The 23,665-nt window shown below is 58.8% G+C and overlaps 1 protein-coding gene across 2 annotated transcripts in view; it reads right to left on the bottom strand.

Annotated features, from left to right (window-relative positions):
- Positions 1-22,377, bottom strand: part of PIK3CD (phosphatidylinositol-4,5-bisphosphate 3-kinase catalytic subunit delta) — a 46,688-nt gene extending 24,311 nt beyond the window's left edge. The window contains exons 1-2 of one of the 2 annotated variants that reach the window (XM_054691734.1): positions 22,326-22,377; positions 1,025-1,144 (exon numbers count right to left, since the gene is read on the bottom strand). The gene's annotated coding sequence lies outside the window, so the exon portion shown is untranslated. Of the gene's footprint in view, positions 1-1,024; positions 1,145-2,667; positions 2,693-22,325 lie in introns of those variants that run through there. The other variant, XM_037500690.2, reaches the window with a different exon arrangement.
- Between the last annotated feature and the right edge of the window lie 1,288 nt (positions 22,378-23,665).

The following is a 23,665-nucleotide window of genomic DNA, read 5'->3' as shown; positions in this document are numbered from 1 at the left end:
AACCTCCATGGTTTTCACCTTGTTTCGGGGAGTCCAGGATTCACCCTTCTGAGGGTGGCGGGAGTGGGACAGGGTGCTGAATGGAATTTTGCGCCTGACTCTACCTCTACCACGGTGGTTCTCTGCTTTTATGTGATTTATAGATTAAATTTAATATTTTGACCTTTTAAAAGAGACCCCCCTCAACAGTGAATTTCAGAAAGTAGCAGCAAAGATCTAGAGAAAAGGAGGTGGGGAGGCCTCCCAGGATGACACCCCATCCTAAGCTCATGCCCCTTCCCTTCCTGAAGTGATGTTGCTGCTCCAGTGTTGGGACAACGAGAATCGCGCCTTGCACCCCCAGCACCCCCAACACCCACGTGTACCCACAGAGCGCGCAAAGGGGACTGCAGGCCCAGCAATCTGGGAGCTCGCTAGGCACGCCCAGCTACCTCTGGACTCCAGAGGGGGGTGTTTAGCCAATGCCCAGCCCCTGTCCATCTGCGACCTCTGTCTTCGTTTGCACGATGAAAAAACAGCCTTCATCTTCCAAACTAACATTCTAGAAGTTTAAGATCCTATTACTGATAGCGACTGTTAACTTTCAGGAGAAACCGTGTCTCCACCTAAGGACTCCTTGAGAAATAAAAGCGACTTGCAAACACTCAGTCCACTTCCTTTGAGGAATATTTTGACTCCTCTCCCCCACATAGGCCAGCCCGCTCCACCACGACCGGAACAAGCCAAACGCCAAACACTGCAACTTAATAACCGGCTTGGGGTGTGTCACAGCCAAGCCATGCCCTCCTTCCCAGGCAGCAGCATCCTCTCTTGGGAAGCTGACCGAGGTCTAGTTCACTTCCCCCCTCCCCGGCGCCTCACACTGATTTGGGTCATTCTCTTCCTTTGGAAGACTTCAGCCCTACAGGGAGGGTCTCCTGTGGCCCCACAGGCAGGCGGCGCGGGGTTTGTTCACATGCTTAACCCCTGAGCACGACAGCGCCTCTTCTTCTTCCCCACGCTGGTCTCCGTCCCCCCCACCTACCTCTCTGGGGTGGAATAAGAAAGACCTGCAGCAGAAGCGTCTCTTCCTGACGGATCAGATGCTGTAAAATCGATGATGACGCTCATTCTGCCCTTGGCGGCCTCTGAGCTCCTCATCCATCTGAAAGAAAAAAACGTAAAAAGAGAATCTTGGAAACTGAGCTTCCTCCAACCAGACTTTACTCAAAAGCCACCACTTGGCCTCAGTTGCATGCTGCTTGGGGGGGGGGTGTCTTTCCCATCCTCTGCATTGGTGCCACCCCCCTTGCTCCCTTTGGTGGCTCTGAAGCCAACCCCAGGCGTGCTCCAGGGTCCAAGGCAGGGACAGTCCGCAGACAGATGACTCAGGTCATTCTAGTTCGCTGGGCTGTTGGCAGCAAAGTGATCTGAGCCGAGCCTGGTCCCAGCTCCGCTCAGTGGCCACAAAAGCAGGCTGGGGAACCTGAGGCTCCCGCCGACACCCAGTGGCGTCCTCGGGGAAAGTTCCCCCCTCCCGGCTGGAATGGAAAAGCGGGCAAGAGGGCGGGGCCCACTCCCTGCCTCTGGGGTGTTTCTCCGTCCCCTGGGGGCGGCTTCTGAAGGGAGAGACACCTGAAGGCCAGCCGGGCTCCAGCAGTGGCTCCACCCTTGGCCCCCCTGGGCCCCGGCACAGCGACCTCCAAGGCAGGGGCTCCTGCCCCGAACCCACGAGGCACCCACCAGGCTGGGTGGGGCGCCCACGAGCAAAGAACCGAAATCATTGGCTTCACGGAGACAAAAAGCCCGGCCCCAGGAAGTCACCGGGAACCGTGTCGATTCCACCACGACTCCCGAGCCCGCGGCCAGGTGGCCTCTGGAGACGCCCCCGGGACCCGGCTGGGGAGCCCGGGAAGGCGCGTCTGGGGGCCCCTCCGCTCGGCGTCCAAAGGAGGGTGGCAAGGGCTTCCCCGGGCGCCCCACGAGAGACGCGGGAGGGCGCCCGGCGAAGGAACAACTTCGCCTCTGGCCGCGGAGGAAGGAGACGGGCAGCCGGCCGGGGCGCGCCGGCGGCCCGCGGGGAGGGGCGCTGGAAGGGGCGGAGAGACAAAGCGGGGCGCGGGGCGCGGGGCCGCGGGGCGCGGGGCGGGCGCGGGGCGCGGGGCGCGGGGCGCGGGGCGCGGGGCGCGGGGCGCGGGGCGGGGCCGCGCAGGAATCCAGGTCGGGAGGCGCCGCGGCGGCGCTCGCGGGGCGGCGGCGGGAGGAGGGTCCGGCTCCGGCTCGGGGGCTCGCGCCGGCCGGCCCGGGGGCCCGTGCCGCGCCCTCCGGCCGGGGGTCAAGGGCGGCCGGGGCGGCCGGGAGGCGCCGCGGGGGGCGGGGAGCAGCGGCGAGTAAACAGCTCCCCGGACAGGCGCGTCCTCGCCCGGGCCCGGCGCGCCCCCAAGGGCGCGCCGCGGACACCCACACCCGGACCCCGCAGGCACAAAGGGGGGCGGCCGCGCGGGGCTGGGGAGCGCGGGCGGCCCCGGGGGGGCGCAGGGCGAGCGCGCCCTCCTCGGCCTCCCGCGGGTCCGGCGCGCCGCCCCGCCCGCCCCGCGCCCGCGGCCCGGCCCCGGCCCCCGCCCCGGGGGACAAAGCGGGTGCGGCGGGGCGCCGGGACCCCGCGGCGCCGCACAGGTGGGCTCGTACCGGTGTCGGTGCCGGGGCGGGGGCCGCGCTCCCGGAGACGGTCGCCCGGGGACGCGGCGGGCGGGTCCCGGAGGGCGGGCGGCGCGAGCCTCGGGCGGCGGCGCGAGCCCGCGGGGGCCTGAGGGCAGCCCCGCGGCCGGGGCTGGAGCGGGGCATCGGCGAGGGGCGCGCCCGGGGGGGCCCGGACGGCGGGCGGCGCGGGCGGGGGGGCGGGGCGGGGCGGGGCGGGCGGCGCGGGCGGGGCGGGGCGGGGCGTGACGTCCGGGAGGGGGGCGTCGGGCGGGGGGGCGGGGCCGAGGCGGCCGCGCGGGCACCGTCGGCAAATTCTTCCCCCCCAGGCCGGACGAAGCGCTGGACGCCGGTGGCCGCGGGGCGCGGGGCGCGCGGGCTGCTCACCCTCCCCGGCTGGGCCGCCCCCTCGGCGTGGGGTTCGCGCCCCCGCCCCGGCCGCCGCGGAGCCGCGCAGCGGGCGCACGCGGCCCCGGCCGAGCTCGCACGGGCGCCGGGCCCGGCCAGCGCCACCCGCGCAGTGAGCGCGCCGGTCCGGCGGGGCAGCTCCCGCCCCGCGCTCCCGGGACTCGCCGGCCAGGGCGGGGCGCCGGCCTGGGGGTCCGGGCGGGGGTCGCCCGGTACTGGCCGCGCCGGACTCTGGGCTCCTGCCCAGCGCGTCCGTGCCCGTCCGGCTGCCTCCCGTCGGAGTTCCCCGCCCGCCGGGGCAGGTGAGCGGGGCTTTCCCGGCTCCTGGGCCGCACCGGGAGCCCCGTCCGCGAAACGCCCCGACGCCCTCGCGCGCGCCTCCCTCGGGCGCTCGGCCGGCCCGGGCGCGTGGCGCTCCCGCGGGGGCGGCGAGGAACCCGAAGCTCAGGGCGAGGCGCTGGGCCGCGCACACGCCCCTGCACAGCCTCGCGGCCGCGGCGCCCCGGGGCGTCGGACGTCGTGGCAGCCGCTCGCACCCGGCTCGCCACAGCCCGGGTGAAGCCCTTGGCGCCCGGGGGCGCGGCGGAGGGCGTGCGAGCGGCTCAGAGGGCCAGGGTGGGATGCACAAAAGCGGTCCCCTCCTTGGTGGCCCTAATTGCTCACCCAGGCGGGCGGGCGCAGCCTCCGTGGAGCGTTGCAGGTGAGCGCATGAGGCAGCCGCCTGCCCGTGGGAGCCCCCAGGAGCACCCCCTACCCCAGCATCACCAGGGAACAGGCAAGCGGAAAAACCGGGGAGGATCCCAGCAATCTTGGAAGAGCCTGGGTGACCAGAACCAGAGACCAGGAGCTCCCTCGTGAAAGCCCCACCCCACTCTGGTTCCCCCACCCCTGGTACTCAGCAATGCTGTTGGGATTTCTGCTCACTGGTATCTCAAGGAGAGATCCAGAGCCAGGGCAAACTCGGGGCTCAGGCCTCTGCCTCCCTACTCCTCCCACCCCAGGCCGCAGTAGGGAGCTAGGGAACGGAGCAGTTTAAGACAACCCAGGGTGGCTTGTAATCCCAGGCGCAGATGGGGCCTGAGAAGCCCCTAGCAGGGCCAACCTTGACCTACTACAGGATGGGGTTTCCCAAGGTGAGAAATGAGCCTCCGGTGGGACTTTGGATGGGCAGACAGGGGCTGGGAGTTCTCTGCCAGCCATCCTGGCTGGGGAGGGCTGTATCCCTAGCACACGCGTCTGGGGGGTAATGACCTCACAGGGCCATGCCACCAAGGAGCTTTTCCAAGGGACAGACAGGCTTGGGTGGCTGCATACCCCTCCCCCCCAGTGGGTGCCCTGCTCCCGGGCCCAGTTCTGCAGGCTTCCCTCTCTCCTGCACCAGTCTGAGTGGAAGATGAGCTCAACCACAAGGACCCACCAGCAGTGGGAACCAGTGATCAGGTTTGGGGTTCAGATTGAGAATGTTGCATGCTGGTTCCTCTGGAGACAAGAGAAAAATCCAATTTCTTTGAAATGGCACAAACCACTGAAATCCGTCCTGCCTGGATTCCAGAGACATACCGAAACTGCTCTGGGAAGTTCTGGCGTGATACACAGTATACCCCATTGTTTGGGGAAAAAGGAAGTGAATTAGTTAAGACAGCTCCCTGCAAGTCTCTACCACAGCGCCTGGGCACGTGTAATAGAGGCTCAATCAGAGTTTGTTCTCACGGGTGAGAAACAGACACAAAGAGATGGAATCATTTGCTCAACCTCCCACAACTGCTTGGTGGCACGGAGGGAGGACAAAGCAGTTCCCTGAGTGCTCCTGCAAGGCCCAGGTATAGTAAGTCCTGAAACACAGGGGAGGGTTGGAGTGAATTCCTTTCACCATGGTTAGACAATCAGAGCAGAGAAATTGCATTCCTATCCCTCTACTTGCTACAGCCCAAAGGAGCTGCTCCTGTTGAAAAGCTCCCAAGCTTGGGGCAGCAAAGCATCTCGGCTCTCCCCACCCCACCCTCTTTAAGTCCTGGCCATGCTCCAGAAGCTCTGTAAGAGGGAAGTGTGTTAGCGCCCTCAGTCACCACTTCTCCCTGTCCCCACACGGACACATCACCGAGACATAGTAGGAGCTTCTCCCAGCTGCCCACCCACATCCCAGCCACCAACCTTCCAGAAATTGTTTGGCTCTTCCCATCCAAATCTGGCACTCAGCATTTTTAGATGTGATCAGATAAGATGGTGAATAGGGACAAGACCAGGATGGCAATAGCCAGGAAAAAAAAAATAAGATGCAACTAAAAACAAGGGGGAAAAGTTAAATTATGCAAACAGGAGAACTCTAGAAAGAGTTCCTCCTCGAAGGGAGAATTTCCAGGTAGGGGCATAGTCTTCCCTCCCTTGGATCCCTTGATCTCTTCCCTCTCAAGGAAGAGTCTAATGACATGGGTGTCTGGCCCCTGGTCTCCTGCCATCTCCACATTAATCTTTCAGACTCTCGCCCCCAGTTAACTCAAAATGTGGCTCATCTGTAGTTAAAAAGTGAAGTTAATTAGAATCTGGAGCTTCTTTCTGTTGCCAATTCCCTAAGCGTAGACCCAGCGTCTGTCTTAATTGAGGCTTCTGGAGTTTGGGGGGCAGGGGAGAGCAGCAGAGAAAAAGGGATTCTCCTGTTTGCAATGCCCACGTGGGGTCCACCCCAACCACTGGTGGTCGTGGTGAAAGGGGACCCCCAGCGAAAGGGAGGACGGGGAGCTGGGGAGTTAGGTGCGGATTTGGGTGCATTTTCCCAGTCCTTCCAGAGTCTGTTCCCTGATTTTAAAAGGGCTTTGAGCACATGGCACGACCTTGGCCAGTAGAGTGGCATCACTCAGGGGTCCAGTTGGGCCTGCAGGGGAGTGTCCTTTACCCACTGTACCCCGCTGCTTCCTGGGGTCCAGTGCCAGGATGGCAGCCTGGGCATCCAGACTTCTGCTTCCTCCTCTCTTTTATAGAAGAAGATACCCACCCCCCCCCATTTGTGGAAAATATCACTTGTGAATACTTATGGAAGAAAATTAGACCCAGGGGACAAACAGGGTGCCTGGAATGAATAGAGTAGGGTGTGGTGTGAGTCACACATCGGGGTTCCTGAGAAAGGACATAAGGACTCACGAAACAGATCTTCTAGAATCTCCTGGAGAAACGTCTAGATGTATTTAAAAGAAAATGAAAGCAAGGGCTAGAAAAATTTAAGTTGGTCCAATTTTGAAGCCACTGAAGAGAATGCCTCCAGCGCTGCTGACTAGACAGCATCCCCGAGCTACACGGTCACCGACTACCAGGGGGGAGTTAAGACTACCAGGGGGGAGTTAAGCAGCAGTGAGTGCCTCTGGCTCCCTATCAGTCCAAGAGATACTAAAACTAACAACAATATCGACGGCCCCAGCAGAGGGAGCAGCCGCCAGCATTTTCTGAAGCAAACCTCACAGTGGTCGGAGGCTACATGCGTTTTACTTCTGTCATGGCGGTTTTCACACTCGGAGGCAAATTCTGGAACACTCCTCCCGTGGAGAGGTGGTGTTAGGTCCCGTCCCCTGAAATCTGGGGGGCTCGGGAAAACCCTGATCAGAGCGGTGAGCAGCAGTGAGGGGATGTCGAGATTCGAGACTTCAGGCCATCAGCAGCCCCGCAGCTTCGGCCTCAGTTGGGAATCAGGCTCCAGCCTTGTTCTCGGCCGCTGTGCCCGCAGGGGTGCGGGGCGCCCGGAGTCAACATGCAGTGATGAGCCCCCAGAGAGAAGCCCCGGGTGGGCGCTCAGCTGGACAGTCCTGTCTGACCCCACCTTTCACGCCCCATGTGAGTGCGGACGCCAGGATTCCAGGCCCCGGCTGGTCGCCCCTTGGAGATTCCCCCTGGATTCCTCCCCGGCTGGGCTGCCGGTGCTGGCCCCGGATTCAGCGCACACACTAATGCCCACAGGCGTGCGGCCCCCTAAGCGGGTGTGATGCATTACCGCGAATGCTGTCTCCGTAAATCCTTTTTTTAAAAAAAGATTTATTTATTTATGCACACAAGAACTGGGGTACAGGCCAGAGTCATGGGGGGTGAGAGGATTCACCAGAGACAGAGTGGGCAACAGAACAGACTGACTGAAATGCACTGCTGAGGGGAGCAGCGGGGAGACAGGAGAGGTCTGCTGCGCCATGTGGGTAGCTCCCTGGTCGGGGATCGAACACGTGCTGCAGTGGCTGCAGACAGCTTCATAGGTTGTGTCTTAACCCCTTGTGCCACCAGGGAGGCCCCAGTATCCGTAAATCCTTAAGACAACCCCACAAGGTAGTTATCAGCATCATCTCGGTGAGAAACTGAGGTCTGACAGTCAGGGCAGAGCAGGGCTCAGAGGCCGCCTTCAACCTCCACCTGAAACCGCGTCTCAAAGCAGATGGTCGGGCTACCGAGGGCGCGAGGACCAGGGTTTCAGCACGTGGTACGTGTCCATTTTACCAAGACTCGAGACGGTCTCAGGGCCCACCCAGGAAAGGAGGGCTCTGGGCTCCCCCTCTGACTGTTGGCTTGGAGGGGAAGGAAGTGCCAAGGGCCGGGCGGGGGCCTGGGGCCGGTTTGAGTCAACACCGTTGAACCCCAATGAGAGGAAATCCCCAAACCAGCTCATCAATGAGAGAGAAATGCAAACAGAATCCACAGATACCTGGAGGTCACCTGCATGAATTCATCTACCAGAAGTGGCTAAACCTGGGGGAACCAAACGCAAGGCTGTGTACACGACACGCCCCACTCCCTCGTCACCAGTCCAGAGGGCAGACGGGTGGAAAGGCCCAGGGCGTGGGGCCCAAGCTGACATACAGGCAGCCCTGGCCCTTTGGGGACAAGCTGGGTCCTGGGGCTCCTGGGGCCATTCTCCACATGAGATTGTGGCCAGGGGGCCTCCCTGTGGCACAAGGGGCTAAATCTCAGCACTGCAAAGCTGTCTGCAGCCATAGGCACTGCAGCGCGAATTCCATCCCCGGCCAGGGAGCTACCCACACGGCGCAGCAGACCTCTCCTGTCTCCCCACTGCTCCCCTCAGCAGTGTGGTATTTCGGTCCATCTGCCTGTTCTGCTCCCCACTCTGTCTCTAGTGAATCCTCTCATCCCACACCTCTGGCCTGCACCTCAGTTCTTGTGCACATAAATAAATATATAAATCTTAAAAAAAAAAAAAAAAAAGGCCGTGGCCAGGGACCGTGCTCTTGCTGGACGGCACGTCGTGTGCACCTACACGTAATGCGAGTCCCGTCGTGGCCGGGCTGTCTGTGTGGCCAAGGGAATGAGGCCAAGGGGTGGCAGGGGACCTCGAAGCTCAGGCTGCAGAGACCGCAGGTTCAGACCTGACTCTGACTCTTTCTTGCTCTCTGTGCTCGGCGCGGAGGCCACATCGTGAGGACACTCACGCTGCCCCCGGGGCGAGGAACGGAGGTGCCGGCCTGCAGCAGGCGAGTCACTGAGATCTGCCAACAAAGCCCGGCAGGTGGCTCCAGCCCCAGACCCGTGCAACACCCGCGTGCCCACCCCCCTGCGCCCCAGAAGCGGAGACGCGGGCCCCGTTGGCATTTCTCCAGCAGCGGCAGATCACCAGCACCGGCCCGGCTGCTGCAAACAGAAGCCCCATCAGTGCCGGTGACCGCACAGCCCTCCCTGAGGTGGGCGTCCGGGGAGGGCCCAGGGGAGGGAGCCCGGCTGAGTGGGAAGAGTCGGCCAGCACAGACGGCACCCTGCGCCGGCCACTGCATGAAATGTCCAGCGCGGGCCTCCCCTGGAGACAGGAAGGAGAATAGGCAGCGCCTCAGGCGGGGGCTGGCGGGAGTCGGGGCATGACAGGCAAGGGCCGGAGGCTCCTTTCTGGAGGGATGGAAATACTTACTGATGTGGCGACGGCCGCACACCAGGGGAGCGTGCGGTATGTGCGTGACAGCTCAGCAGAGTTTGGTCCATTGCAAGGCAGGAGGAGGAACCCAGGCAGGGTCACTGGTCCCGAGCCAGGGTAGCACCTAGGGGGGCCAGCCTCCTACTGCCCGGAGCAGAGAACCAGGGGCTAAGGTCTCAGGCAGCTAAGCCTCTGGTGACATGGGGCATGGGGGCATGGTAGCATGGCGTATGGTGACCTGTGGTATGGGGGCATGGTGGCATGGCATATGGTGACCTGGTGGCATGGGGTATGGGGGCATGGTGGCATGGTGTATGGTGACCTGGGGGCATGGTGGCATGGGGCATGGTGTCTTGGTGGCATGGGGTATGGTGACCTGGGGGCATGGGACATGGTGGCATGGGGTCTTGGTGATATGGTGCGGGTGACCTTTCAGCAAAGGGGGCTTTGCGGACCGATCTTACAGCCACGAAGACCCGGACAAGCGGAGCCTGGACACGACCTTGACTTTTGCATCCTCCACACGTGACTGACCCCAGCTCTCCTATACTGGCTTTTCCGCCTCCTTACACTCAGGCCCCTCAAGCAGAATGGGGATCACACAACTGTCCGGAAGCCCCAGGGCTTCCATGAGGTGGCGCATCCCCAACGATGCAGGGAAGTCATTGAAAGCCCCCCAAAAGGAGCAGCACATTTAGGACAAAACAAGGATTTGAACAGCAGTGGAGCAAGCACATCGGGCTACGAGGGGGGCGGGACTGAAAACAGAAAGGGCTCAGAGCCGACCCCGACCCTGGGGCTGGGTGAGCACCTTCCGGCCCCGGGTCGGGTCTTCTGTCCCCTCTGGTCTTTGAGGTTGTGTCTGAATCAGAATCTCACAGTGCAGAGAAGCCAGTGGTCAGACCCAGACAGCCCTGCCAGGCAGCCTAATAGAGGCTACGACCAACTTGGGGAGGCCCAGGAACTCCCTGAAATTAGACACAAAAATGTTTCCTAAGGAGCCTTTTTCTGGGCATAGGGTCCCTGATTTTCAAAAGGATTTCAAATCTTGAAAAGGTGAGGTGCCGTGGGGAGGTGGGATTTCTAGCCTGGGGGATGATCGATTGTCCCTCCCTTTGGCAAATCTCTGCCTTATAGACGTTCATCTGTATTGATTCGCCACCATTTAAACTGCACGGTACAGACAGGCACACACATTCAAGAAACAGAGCACACATATAATTCCCAGGAGATCTAGGCCCCCCCTATCAACACCCCCAAATAACTGATATCTTTTAAAACTGCGAACTTTACTTCTCTCTTCCTCTCTGTCTTCACTAATCCCCTGCCACTGGGGGTCCTGATGGACATGGGTCCCCCCTCACGTCTTAGCCACCTAACTCTTATCTACTCCATTCTTCTGGGGTCCACTCTTTGGCTCTCAGCCCCACCTCCCCACCTAGTCACGGGCTGACATGTCCTCCACCCCTGTTCTCATGAGACTGCACAGCAGCAGACACCCTGCAAGCTTTGGGGCGATACAGCTGGCTCTGAACACTTTGCTCCATCAGCATCCTCTGGCTAGTGTCTCCTGGGCGAGTGTCCCTGTGTCACCCCCTGGTCCCCAGAGTGGGTCTCCAGGTCGCTTCTGCCCCTGGGAGCCTCTGAGACCAGCCCAGTCTCTTTCCAGAACAACAGCCTCCTCATCGTTCATCAGGGTCGCCTTGGGGGTTGCAGGCAAAGAACCAGCGAGCTACACTGATGGAGGTGGACCCAGAGCTCGTGAGGATGAAGGTTTCTCATTGGAACCACAGAAAAAGAAACTGGTCTCCAGCTTCCTTCTAGAGTTTGCTGTGCTCGCGCTGGTGAACATTCTGGTTTGGATAGGGGTTCTAGGTCAAACCCTACCTCTGGCCCAGCTAGATCCCTCCATCTTACCCCCTGCCTAGCAGAATCAGGGAGGTGCTTCCGTTCCCTCCTCAAAACATGGTGGCCTCATGGGCCAGGCCACCCGAACCTGTCCACTGAGGCTGGCAAGAGTTAGCTGTGCGGCCTCCCCTGGTGGCGCAGGTGGTTGAGCGCAGCACTGTGAAGCTGTCCACAGCCTGTGCAGCGCCGGTTCGATCCAGGCCACCGGCAAGGGCCCCACATGGCGCGGCAGACCTCTCCTGTCTCGCCCGCTGCTCCCCTCAGCAGTGTATTTCGTCAGTCTGCCTGTTCTGCTCCCTGCTCTGTCTCTGGTGAATCCTCTCACCCTCCCGTGCATCTGGCCTGTACCCCAGTTCTTGTATAAATAAATAAATAAAAATATTTAAATGAAATAAAAAAAAGAGTTAGCTGCGCTTGTCCCCAAGGGAGCCACACCAGCTGTTCACCTTCATAACAACGCACGGTAAGGAAGTAGATGGAAAATGGGTGTGAGAAGAGAAAGCTGTTTCCATGAAAACAAAGCTGAATGCTTTAGAAACTCGATTAAGACAAATCACGAGAACACTTTCCATTGAATTAGACCCAGCGAGACAACAGCAGAAACCTGGGGAGAATTCTAGAACCTCAGAAGAACCACGCTTGCCCATTTAGCCTGATCTAAAAAGGCCAGACCTAATTTAACCAAAGCCCTTGACCTTTCAGGAGCAAAATCAGTGACCCAAAGTGCCCCTGCATGCTTTAGGCTGAAATAAAGTGTTTACATTTGAGGTGTAGCATTTAAGTATTTCTCTACCTAAACCAAAGTTTCAGTTACTCAGCCAACAAACCACACAGAGACAGAAGGGCCCCATGCATTTCTCGTCACGACTATGTCTAGAGCCTTCAGACTATTTTGCCCCCATCCACGTTTTTCAAGATCTGGTTGGAGAGATTCGCTGTGAGGAGCGGAAGCCACGGGGAAAAACATAAACATCTTCCCACAGCATCCATCTGACTCGAAAGTGAGGAGAAACTAGCCCTCACAGTAAAACAAACACGGTTTATCACGGACTAGAATGTAAAATTAACGTGTTAAAAATAAAGCTCGAGCTTCAAAGCAAGGTCATGGTTGGGGGATGGAGGCCTGCATGTCCCATCTCTGGCCAGAGGGGTGGGAAGGAAAGGCTGAGTCACGCAACCCCTGGGGGTCAGGGTCACTGCCAGCCACCTGTCATCCCCACCACATGCCCACAAGCTTGCACTGAAAGGGCTCATGGGAGCAGGCCTCACAGGTTGCGTGGCCAGCCCAGGGTCCACTGCCATGGCCAAGGTCACTGGACACAGACCTCCCTGCTCTGACCTGCAGTGCCAGCCAGGTAAGCCTGTCCAGGGGCAGCTCCTGCCACTCGAGGAAGGAAAAGGCCAGGAAGAGATCTACCTCCACGGTCCTCAGCTCTGTCCCCTAAGCGCCTTCAGACCCTGAGAGTTAGGAAAACGAATGAAAACTTCTGACTTTGACACACCTGAGATGAACAGGCTGCCACCAGTGGACAAAGCCACTCCCATCTTTACCTGCAGAAAGGGGGCATTAGGCCGTCACCTGGTCTGGACATTCCCTGGTGAATGTTGGAGAGACGCGCTGTGAGGAGCGGAAGCCACAGGGAAAAACATAAACATCTTCCACAGCATCCATCTGACTCAAGAGTGAGGAGGAACTGGCCCACACAGTGAAACAAGCTATGAGAGGACAGGGCAAGCCAGGTAGCAGATGAGCCAAGCTGACCCCCAACCAGCAACCACCCCCCACCCACCCCGCAACCTAGGCAGAAGCTGCCTGGCACTGGAAATCCACTCGCTCCCAGGAAGCTGCAAATCATTCATCCAGCAAAAGCACCAACTTCCTGAGCCCAGTTACCTCCCGCAGGGTTTGCCCTTACTTTCCCTCGTCACAACAATCTAGTAAGAGACATGGATTTCTCGGTTTTCAGACGACATCCCCAACGCTCAGAAAGGTCAAGCAACTCTCCAAGGTCACCTACAAGCTGTCAAAGTCAACATAGCGGGGGGGGGGGGCCCTAGAAGAAATCTCACACCAGGCAGTTTATTTAGACCAAGATCCTGATTTTCATTGACTTCCTCTTCGGCCACAGTCAGCAGCGCGGACCAAGGATGGGCGCTGGTGCGCTCAACTTCCGTCCCCAGCCCGGGCCTGGCGGGGAAGCACAGCCCCTTCACTCTGGAGGCTGCGAGGGAAGCTCCGCGGGCAGAGCTGGGGCAGTCATGGGGTCGTGCCCCCGAAATGCCTGCCTCAGTTTCCCAGACTGCATGAAGGGCTCTCTGTGTGGATAAGACGGAACAACACGAAGCAGACCGTACACCAAGATTTCTGGACTCAACCATCAGAACGTTTTTATCCCGCATTTCTAGGGGCTGGGAGGGGTGGGGTCGTGGAGAAGCCGACCTGGGGGGCTGAACTCTAAGATCTGAGATTCTCTGCAGCCCCCCGCCCCCGGCAGTCCTCATCTCTTAGTGATGTGAGCCTCACCCCATCAGTTCATTTGCTGCCCCAGGAGCTCACACCCGGGTCCAGCCTGCAGCCAGGGACGGGTCCGCTTTGTCAGAGAGGGACCGTCCATTCCCTTCTAGGACCATCCACCTTTTATTGCAGGAAAATCGATCTCTGATGCGAACCCAAATCCTTTTAGCTTAAGTGTAAATCATCTCTCCCGTTGAAACAAGAGGAGTCTTGAGGGTGATGGAGACTCAAACTTAAAACGACAACATGGATACCAGCTGCCATTTACCGAGTATTGCCTCTGCATTAGGAGATGGTCCCTTTCTAACTAATCTCATATAATCCTAAAACAAACCTAGGAATCGTCCCATTAGCTGCATTTTACAGACGAGGAAATCGAGGATCAGAGCAGGCAAGTAATCTACGCAAAGTCACACAGTAGGGAGGCGGGGCAGCCATGGGGGAACCTGAATCCACACAGCTGTGGAGTTGAGGGATTTAACCTCCGCATCATCGCACGACAGCAAAGCTCATGCTGCTCCTCCCGTTAGCAAATGAAACACAACAAACAAAAACTCTGTGACTTCATCGCAATAAAGGAACAGAGATAAGATGATTGCCTTTTAGGTCTATTTGCAAAACACTTTTTTCAATATTAATGCAAGCAGAGTTTGTGAAACCATTATATATCACTTGAATAAAGCGGCTCAATCTTTCTTAGAAAACCATTTAGCTCCAAAAGCCATAACAATGTTCAAAGCCTTTGATGCACTAATTCTCAAATGCGGGGTAAGACACATGCCTATCAATTACCGTACTTTGAGAATGAGGCGTGTGTTGTGTGTGTCTGGAAGTGACGTACATGCCCCTCACAGGTTTTGGAGGAAATGGTGTGGTGTCCCCATGTGAGAAGGGGCTAGAGCATGAAGCAAGGCAGGAAAATGCTAACGAGTCCTATTAAGGGGGAAAGCAAGTGACAAGAGCACGTGACTCGCTCCGCAAAAAATTAAGCACAGAGTCACCACGATTCAGCCACTCCACTTTGGGGATCAATGCAAGAGAATCCAGAACCATCATACAAAGGAACAGTTATCCGTACACCAGTGTTCACGGCCGCATTATTCACAGGACCAAGAGGTAGAAGCAAACCAAGTGTGCACTGACAACTGGATGAGCAAAGGGCAGTGTGTCCACACGATGGAATATTATTCAGCCACAAAAAGGAAAATCTGACACACGCTACAATGTGGCTGAACTCTGAGGGCACTTGGCTGAGCCAGTCACCAAAAGACAAATAGTGTGTGACTCCGCTTAAACAATGTACTGAGAGTGGTCAGGTTCACAGGGACAGGGAGCAGATTGGTGGGTACCAGGGTTTGGGGGGAGAGTGGAGAATGGTGGACTATTGCTGTTTTTTCCCCAACAACCCCTGGAGCTATTCTTAATGGCAAGAACTTCAATCCTGAAAGTTCTGGAGATGGTCAGTGCTGACGGTCGTACAACAATGGGAAGGTACTAAATACCACAGACCCTTATACTTCAAAATGGTCAGAATGGGGGCCTCCCTGGTGGCCTGGGGTTAAGTCTCAGCACTACTACTGCAACAGCCTGAGTTGATCCCCGGGCAGGGAGCTACCCACATGGCGCAGCAGACCTCTCCGGTCTCCCCACTGCTCCCCTCAGCAGTGGATTTCAGTAGATCCACCTGTTCTGCTCCCCACTCTGTCTCTGGTGAATCCTCTCACCCACGCATCTCTGGCCTGCACCCCAGTTTTTTCTATACAAAAATAAATAAAATCTTTTAAAAAATGGTCAGTATTATTAGGTACATTTTACCACCATTGAAACATAAAAATTAAGATCCAAAAGGCAGGGCCTCCCTGGTGGCGCAGTGGTTGAGCGCTGGGTTGCGAAGCTGCCCGCAGCCTCTGCAATGCCTGTTCGATCCCCAGCCACCAGGCGAGGGTCCCACATGGCGCGCAGACCTCTCCTGCTGCCCGCTGCTCCCCTCAGCAGTGTACTTCGTCAGTCTGCCTGTTCTCTCTGCTCCCCGCTCTGGCTCTGGTGAATTCTCTCACCCTCCCGCGCTTCTGACTGTACCCAGTGCTTGTACAAATAAATAAAAGAAAAGAAAAGAAATACTTAAAAAAATTAAAAAATAAAGAGTGTGAAGTACGCAAATGTCTAAAAAAAAAAAAAAATCAAAAAGGCATAGGCCTCCTAGCTGCAGCTCATTAAAAATGCCCATAACGACAAAAAAACTACCCAAAGCAGCAGCGGCCACGGGATCTGGGGCGATCTGGTCACACATGGTTTAAGGATGGAGATATTTGAAAAAAGGCAGGTATCGTAGAACGTGAATCCTTTCTACAGGGTCAATCTCCCAAGCCCCGAGGCTGCAGAGAAACGACAGCCGTGCGTGTGGCCGGTCATCTATGTGGGTGGGATTCCGTGTGCAGCGCAGCCTGGAATAAATCTGTGCCGCACCATCCACGAGCCATCAGCTCCTCCAAGGTCAGCGTGCACCTGGCTTACACGCTTCGCAGGTGACAATATATGAAATCTTAGAGGCGGGTGGTTGTTCATGCTTTCCCGACGTGATAGCTGGGGCTTCGGAGGTTTGGAAGGGGCAAGCAGATAAAACGTGATTGGGATTAAAACCCAGGCTGGCTGATTCGAAGACAGCACTGGAGGTGTTCGGGACAGGCCTCCCCGACGTGTTCCGACAGTTGTCCCCAAGATATGAGACTTTGCGTGTGGATTACGTGGAATCCAGGTCAGTCAAGAACCTCGGGCTCACAAGAAACTGCCCCACTGTCTTAACTACCTAGAAGAATGCAAACTTGAGGTCTTACCGAGAATTAGGGTTCTCTCCAGAAATAACCTTTCTATAGTTGGGGCACAAAACTAACCGGTAACCCTGTGGGTGGTTTTAGGGCTGGACGAGTCATCAAAACACTCTCTGACAGGTTAGCAAAGCAGAAACAATCCAGGTCATCACCGTGTATGGAGAACTGACCGTGCTTGTAAGTTCCAAAGCATAACGGAGCGGGTGGGACTGTTTATCCTGTTTTAGAACCTGGGGCGTCAGGACAGAGAAGGGGAGACTTCGTATGACAGAGAAGAAGGGAGACGTCATCCTTGCTCTGCACGTACCGATGAGATGCTTAGGGCCAACATGTTTGCTGATGAACCTGGAGCTGGATGACACCCTCAAACTACATTCTTCTCGGCACAAAAGAGGGAGCAGTGATCATTTCTTCGACTAGGAAAAGGGCAGAAGCTGAGGACAGATTGATCTTTTCCTCTGTCAGAGAGGGGCGAGGGGCTGGGGCCAGAGCAGACGTTTCTCCTGGCTCTCCAGCAAAGCAATCCTCGTTCTTTAAGTCACCGTAATCACCTTGTGAGGTGCCTGGATGCCGTTGAGCTCCCAAACCCAGATGACAACAGGCCTCCTCGGGGCCAGTGGAGGTTTACCTGACCCTTTTGAGGGGAGTGACCCCAAACTAGCTAAACAGCCGTCTACAGAGGAGGGCACACAGTTAGTTACTTCCAGGGCACCTGTTCTCCATCATGGAGTTCCCCATCGCCCCCCCCCCCCGTTTAAGCCCCGGCCCCTCACCCCTCCTATAGCTCAGGAGATAGACCCCCGTTTTGACCCGCCAGGGTTGGAATCCTTATGTCTGTGTAGATTCCCCATATGCAGGTAATGAAATTGGTTTTTTTCTCCTGCTAATCTGCCTGATGTCAATTTTATTACTCCACCAGCCCAAGAAGAACCCACAGAGGCAGGGGGACATTTCCCCCCCTCCCCGACAGTCTTTTTCTTCCCTATGGCGATGCCCCCCCACCCCTGTGCACCACCCCACCCTGCCCCACTCCTGCCCATACAGGAGTGATTTTTTCAAGTGTCAGTAACAGTGTGATGATCTGCTTCCTTATTGATAAGAAAACACTTCTCCCAGATTTCACAGCCGAAGCAAAGCAAAGCAATCTCCCCACCTCCGGGGGAGGCAGGAAAGAGGTCCTGCCCCTCCAGCAAACCTGGGGCACCCCATCACACCCACCGTGTCCTCAATCTTCCCCCATAGGGGCTCCCCAAATCCCTCCCAGCACCACTTGCCCCATCCCACAATGGTGGCCTCTCAAGAGGACAGAGAGGGGGACAAAGCAGCTCTGTCCCCTCTTCTCCTAGGGGTGGCTTCACAGAAACTCCTAGAAGTGTAGCCGTGTGGCCGGGGGCAGAGGAAGGGGTCTCTGGGCTGGGCCAAGGACAGGCAGGAAGGGAGATCGAAAAGGAAGAATGGCTTCCTCCTGAGCTCTAGAGTTATCTTTTCAGGGGACCCTGGGGAGGGGGGAAAGCTGTCTTTAGGAGAGCCAGCTATTAAAAAACCTGCTATCAATCCTCCCTGGTGGTGCAAGGGGTTAAGACACAACCTGTGAAGCAAGCTGCAGCCTCTGCAGCACAAGTTCGATCCCCAGCTAGCCAGGGAGCTACCCACATGGCGCAGCAGACCTCTCCTGTCTCGCCCGCTGCTCCCCTCAGCAGTGTGTTTCAGTAGATCTGCCTGTTCTGTTCCCCACTCTGTCTCTAGCGAATCCTCTCACCCCCCTGCATCTCTGGCCTGTATCCCAGCTCTTGTGTGCATAAATAAAAATAAATCTTTAAAAAAAAAGTTGCTATCCACAAACTTGGGGGAAGGGAGAAAGGAAGGAGGCCAGAGCAGCAGAGACCCTGAAATCCTTGCTAAAGTCACCCAGACCCAGGGGAACCCAGCACCACCAGGCCCAGGGAACCCCTGGCTCCCTGCAAAGATAATTGTGCTCAACACTCCCCCCAAAAAGATGTCCATATCTCTTGGGCCTTCCTGGTGGTGTAAGGGGTTAAGCACAGCACTATCAAGCTATCAGCAGCCTCTGCAGCATGATTTCGATCCTTGGCAGCCAGGGAGCTACCCACAGGGTGCAGCAGACCTCTCCTGTCTCCCTGCTGCTCCCCTCAGCAGTGTATTTCAGTAGATCCACCTGTTCTGTTCCCCACTCTGTCTCTGGTGAACCCTCTCACCCCCCGCACCTCTGGCCTGTACCCCAGTTCTTGTATAAATAAATAAATAGATCTTTTAAAAAAAAAAGTCCATGTCTCAACAGCCCCCACCCCCAACCTCTTAAGTATTTGGAAAAACAATTATGAGAAAAAGGGGCGGTTCCTGATGTCACTGCTAAGGACCCCAGGACCACGACTCCTGGACTGCCCTGGGCCCTAGACCCAGTGACAGTGTCCTCACAGGGGACAGAAGGCAGCTCTCCTCCCTCCTGCCTGTGACTGCGCAGGCGCCTCTCCTTTTCCCTTTCTCTCCCGTAACGGTGCAGAGAGACAGACAGGAAAAAAGGCGCAGACACCGAGGACAAGGAGGCAGAGGCCAGAGCGGCACGATGCGGCCACAAGCCAAGGAAAGTCAGAGGCGCAGAGTTGGAAGAGGCAGGCAGGATTCTTCCCTGGGCCCCTGGAGGGAGCCAGGGCCACTGGCACCCAGATTTTGAATTTCTGGGGTCCAGAGCACGAAAGCATAATGTTCTGTTGTTTTAAGCCACATGCTGTGGGCATGTGCCAGGGCGGCCTCGGGAAATCAATCCTGGCTCCTCCAGGGCGCAGCAGCTCGGCCGCCCTTTCCGTGACGGCTCTGCCCTCGTCCCCGCCACCCGCCACCCGCCACGCAGCCACGCGGGCGTTTTCTGAGTGGAGAGCAATTTCCCCCAAAACGAGTGAAAGAGAAGCTGACTGAACCGCCACTTCAGAGACGCCACACCCCGCGCTCCAGGGCGCTGCCCCTGGCTGGGAGGCAGGTGGGCTTGGAAAGCACCAGGGCGGGGAGAAGCCCGGCTCACCCCGCTCACCCCTCCCGGGAGGAGCAGCTTCTCGTTCGCTTCAGGCTGGTGCCGCCGAAAGGGGAACTTTCACTGCGGGCCAGCCCCAGACTCCATGAAGGGTTTGGGCCCTTGGGGACTTATGGGCCATCATTTGGTAAAAGTTGGGGCGCCTGACCACAAGGAAAGAGGGAGGAGGGAGGCTCCCAGGTTTTTCTTTCTTTCTTTTTCCATCCTGAAACTGGCAGCATTTCTGATATGATGGCAGGGGATTTCCACCACCCAAATGAGAGAAAATTCAGTGTGAGCATGAGCAGCAAGGAGAGGGGGGGTTGCAGTCTTGAGCGTTTATAAAACACCCACAAGGGCACAAAGATGGGAATGTTTTCCCCCCTTCTGCACCAGCCGGGCTGGGGGCAGCCTCCGGCGGGCATCAGATCTCAGTCCTGGCCGGCTTGACTTGGGGGTGGGGGGCAGTGCCCGATACTCCCAGGCCTGTGGCCCTGCGGCCCCTCCCACAGCTTTGCTGGGAATCCCGACTGTCCCCTGGGGAGTGGCTGAACTTCCCTCTGGGCTGAGAATTTTTCTAAGGTCCCACAGTAAGGAAACACTGGGTGGGGCCGCAGGCCCCCCTCAGGCCCGCAGAAGCAGCTGGCCTCCGGGAGGGAGGGAACCGTTCTCTAAACAAAAATGGTTGTGAAAACTAAGGCAGCTAAAGGGGAATTGCTTCATAAGTTGCACATTCACTTCTCCCTTTAACTGTGCAATTGAAGAAAAACAAGGTGAAGCAGGAACTGACCCCTTCACCCCCATCCACATCCCCAGCAGCTCCTTCCACACCCAGACACGACAGCATGTGAGGCTGGTCTCATGATGGTGGTGGGGTGTCCACCAGCCCCCCAAGGGCTGCACCCCCCTGCTGGCCGGCCTTGTTCTCAGCACCGCCCCTCGCCCCCAGGGAGAGAGAACGCAGTGAAGACTTGCTGAGGCTAGGACAGCTGGAGGGCACAGCCCACAGGGCAATGCAAAGACAGACTTCAAGGGCCTGGGGTGCAGAGAGCTTGAGGCTGCTTGTCCCACTGGGAAGGGGCAGCAGCAGAGTCTCTGGGGCACCTGTTCCAATTCCAGAAACATCTCTGTTTGCAGAGTGGCCAATGCTGGCGTGGGCGGCAGCGGTGGGGAGAGCCAAGGGCAGAAGCAGGTGAGCTTAGCTAACTGGAGAGCACGCAACCGCCGAGCAGGTTTTAAGAGCCATCCCCAGTCCTGCACCCCGGTGTCTTGCATTACTTGGAGGAGGTTTTGAAAGCAGCAAAAGAGAGAGACTCAACCTCAGCGGGCACCAGGCAGGCAGGCCCAAGGTGCTGGCAATTTCAGCTCTGGAGTGCACAGAAAAGAAAGTTCTATTCCTGTCTCTCTTGGTTTGGGGTGGCAGCCTCCTAAGTCAAGTCTTTGCACCCCCACTTATCACAGAATCAAACTTGGTGACTAAAGGCCAGTGGTCAGCTTTAGGAGTGTGGGGCAGGGGTTGAGGTTGCCTCTTTGAAAGGACACCCCGTGTCTCCCCGCCTTCACCCCAGGAGAACTAGTAGAAACATCCTCCTTCATCTGTGAACAGCAGCACCTCCAGAGGATGGGGGCCTTGCCTTCCTCCGAGTCAGCTGCGCGCCAACTGCGAGCACCAGCAGGTTATTTAACTCTTCTGAGTCTTACTTCCCTCCACAACACTCAGCTCCTAGTTTGTAGAATTGCAAACACCTGACCCAGGAGCATCCACTGTCAGCACCAGACACCACCCGCCTGGGGGGCTTCTCCTGCAGTGAGGGGGGCCAGCCTCCGTTTCAAAGTCTCTCTGGAGCAAGAAATCTCGCCCTGGAGACCCAGAGAGAGGAAATGTCCCCAAATACCCCAAAAGCATCCTAACACCCCCAATCCCCCACACACACACATGCAACTGTGCCAGGCATTTCTGAGAGTGGGCGCACTGGGGTTTCTGCACTGGGTGAAGAAACCCCCATTTGACAGTCGGGGGGCGGGGGAGGGTTCGAGATCCTTCTTCCAGGGAGCACATGAACAGAATGACTTGTATCACGGCGGGGGGCTGCCGAGCCGCCCCCCTGCCGCCCCCCACACAGGGCAGATCCTAGCGGTGCCCAGCGAGGACCTGGCAAGTGGGTCGCCCCGGGTCGCGCCCCACCCGGACCCCGAAAACCCGTTCCACCCTCACCCCTCGGGAGCGCGCTTGCCTCGGTCCTGGGGGGCTCCCCAGGCCTCCCCTGCCCCGAGCCCAGCCGGCGCAGCCGGGGTCCCCGCCCGGTGCCCAGGCCAGGGCGCGCGTTCCCAGCTCCCGCGGTCCCAGAGGAGGCTAAATAAAAACAGGAAACTCGAGTTAAAAAAGAAAAAGTCTCATTCAGATCAAGAGCAATAAAAAGAAGAAGAGGAGCCGGAAATGCGCGGCTGGAGGCGGCTTCGCCGGGTCGGCTCCGCCGCAGCCCCGGGGCTGTCGCGCTGCAGTGAGCACGCGGGGGGCCGGCGCGCCCCGCCTGGCCGGGCGCAGGTCCCCCCACCCCGGGGCAGCACCCCCAGGGCTCCCCCGCCCGCCGCCGGTCTCCGCTGCCCGCGCCGGGCGCCACAGGGCGCGGGGCCGAGCGCGCCCCTCTCCTCGCGCCACGGCGGGGCCCCCGGGGGTGGGCCCGCAGCCTGCACCCCGCGACGAGGCGGGGGCGTCTCCGTGGGCGGCGGGCGCGGGGCGGGCGCGAGGGCCGAGCGCTTCCCGTCTGGCGGCGCCTCGCTGCGGCCCCGGGCTCCGCCGCCGCGCTCCGCGGAGCGCGCGGACCAGACCCTGGGGGGGCCGGCACCCCGCGGCCGGCCTGGGGCGCCCGCGCGGCCGCAGCCCCACTCCCGGCCGGCCGCCCCGCGGGGGCAGCGCCCCTTGGACGGGCTCCGGGTCGCGGGGAGTCTCTCCCGGCCGGGCGCACCCGCTCTGCGCGCAGAGACACGCCACGAGGACGGCGCCCGAGACCCCCCAAAGTCTCCGGCCTCGGTGCTCCTCTGCCCACCTCCCCGACGCAGCGAAAGGCGGGCGCTTACCGGTGCCGGGGCGCCTGGCGGGGCTGGGGCTGCTCGGCCCGGAGGCCTCGGAGGGCGCTCAGCGCTGGGCGCGAGTGAGGCTCGAGCCGGGGAGGCGGGGCGCAGAGGGGGCGCCCGCCTGCTGACAGCCCGCACGCTGCACTTCCCACTTTGTTTCCTTTTCACTTGCAACAGGAAAAACAACAGGTCCTCCCGCCCGCTCGCCGGCCCCCCTCTTGGCCCGCCCCGGCCCCTCGGCCGCTGCCCCGCCTGGGGCTGGATGCGCTGCATCCCCGGGCGCCTGGAGACGGCACCTTGTCCTGCTTCAAAACAAAATTTCTCTTTATACAAAGGAAAACAACCAAAAGTTCATAAAAACCCCCACTCCTTCCGCGTGAACACGCCAGAGAATTTCCACCAGAGGCCGGAGAAAGCCCGGAGGGTGGGAGAGGGAGAGGCGGCCCCTGCAGTCTCCGCGCCCAGCGCCCAGCCCTGGAGCCGAGGCCCTGGGCTGGGGCCCTGGGCTGGGGCAGGCGGGCGAGGGCTTGGAGCTCAAGGCTGGCGACCGCCAGGCTTTGTGGGTAGGAAGTGTAGGATGGCGGGACTACCCCCGCGCCCCAAGTTCACAACAGCAGCTTCAAAGCCTCTAGGATAAGGTGGGGGGGGATTTGAGCCAGGCGATTGCTAGTGAAGTGCTTCACGCGCCCAGGCCACGGCGGTCTGGGAGGCAAAGCACCCGCTTGTTCCCTTGGACAGAGAGGAGCCTGAGGCTGGAAGAGGGGCTCTTTCTACCCAAGAGGCCAGCAAGGGGAGGAGCGGAGGGTATCCTGGCAGAGGAGTGGGGTACTGCATGGTCGTTTTCTAAGCTCTAGGGTGCAAGCTGTGGCCTCTCAACCTGCAGACGAGCGCACCTGCAGACCAGGGGCACCACAATCCCTTTGGGGGAGAATGACCTAACACCCTTCCCAAGAAAGCCTCTGAGGCTCAAAGCCTCTCTCCTGCCCCAGGCTGAGAAAACTGGTCCTGGGCAGAGGTCTCCGGGCCCCTGCGAGGAGAGAGAGCCAAGAACCCAAAGGGAAGTGGACATTTACCAAAGCGAATCCGATGGCGGGAGGTGGGGGGGGGGGGAGCCTGCCCAGGACTGCTGGGCCGGTCCCTCGCCCGGGTGAGAGGTTTCAACACTGCCCCCTGGTTTCCACTGGGAGGCCCGGCTGAGGAGCACGTTCACATCTGCCTCCTCAGGTCGGTGCTGCGGGCGCTTCAGGTCGGGTTTTGTCATATTCAGGAAGGAGGTGTGTGGCATGCTGAGACGCGCCGCACACCCTCTCCTCCAGCGCCCCCAGGACGATCTCATCCGCGCC

The sequence above is a fragment of the Talpa occidentalis genome, unplaced genomic scaffold (genome assembly GCF_014898055.3).
Source record: "Talpa occidentalis isolate TD23 unplaced genomic scaffold, MPIMG_talOcc4v2.1 talOcc4.9, whole genome shotgun sequence".
NCBI lineage: Eukaryota > Metazoa > Chordata > Mammalia > Eulipotyphla > Talpidae > Talpa > Talpa occidentalis.
The sequence above is the reverse complement of the archived record's forward strand: the minus strand, read 5'-3'. Positions and strand labels throughout refer to the sequence as shown.